Source organism: Wolffia australiana, chromosome 12, assembly GCF_029677425.1.
Source record: "Wolffia australiana isolate 7733 chromosome 12, ASM2967742v1".
Classification (NCBI taxonomy): Eukaryota; Viridiplantae; Streptophyta; class Magnoliopsida; order Alismatales; family Araceae; genus Wolffia; species Wolffia australiana.
The window spans coordinates 3,519,386-3,520,422 of NC_135846.1; positions in this window are offsets into that span (position 1 = coordinate 3,519,386).

A 1,037-nucleotide genomic window follows, 5' to 3' on the forward strand; every position below is an offset into this window, starting at 1 on the left:
GCTGTGGGAGATTCCACTTCAGTGAAATTATGGGTGATTATTGTAGTTAATGTGATGACAATTTGGGGAACAATTGACAAGATGAGCTCTTTTTCTCAACCTGCTATTGTTCAAGGATGCCTTAACATCAAAATAACTCAATTAGTAAATAAAAGACTTTAATTGATCTGTAATTATTTAGGTATGAAATTAATACATGAATCTGAAATTATCATCAGGGTATCCTCTCCCTTCATTATTTACTTAGTACATAACCGCTTTGTCATCCTTTTTACATTTATTTGAATCTGCACATGCAAACTTGGTATGTTTCTTCCTTGTCCTATATGTTTGGGAATGAATCCTATCAGAACCCCTCTCCTCAAGGGCCCCATTGTCCTCAATTTAGAACTTGGAAAATTGGTGATCTTTGACACTAACTTATTCCTAGCTGCTTCATAATTTGGCATGTTATTTCTAACTTACTACTAGTCACATGTCATACATGTTGAAATGATGAGATAATATGGCCTTTTTCACATACATCTATCATTCCCAAACAGAAGAAAGATGAGATGTTAATGGTATTGTATGATGGTTGTGTCACCAATAACTTTGTCATGTTTTGAAAAAAAGGGAGATGGGATGAATAGTGGAAGTATCAGGTAGCTTCAGGTGATATGCCAATTAAGTTAATCTTTATGCTGAATGGACTGAAATATTTTGGAGCGAGTTTCCATGAGGTTTGTTTGGCTAATGGTTTCATACTAAAAACTATTTTTGACAATCACATTGTCTTCTACATGATAATGAAAGTCTGGGCCTGTTTTCTTCATATAAACCATACGACCTTAATATTTCAGCCTTAAGCTTGTCCAAGGAGTCAATATGAAACAGAAGCCCCCAATCTCTAAATACTGTGGACAGATCTTGTTTATTTGTTATCTTAAAATGTGTCGTCTTAATGGCAGAATGGTAGGGTGTAATATGACTACATTCTGCCCATGGTAGCCACTTAACCCATTGTTTTGGGCATTCTGATGTAAATCATCTTTGGT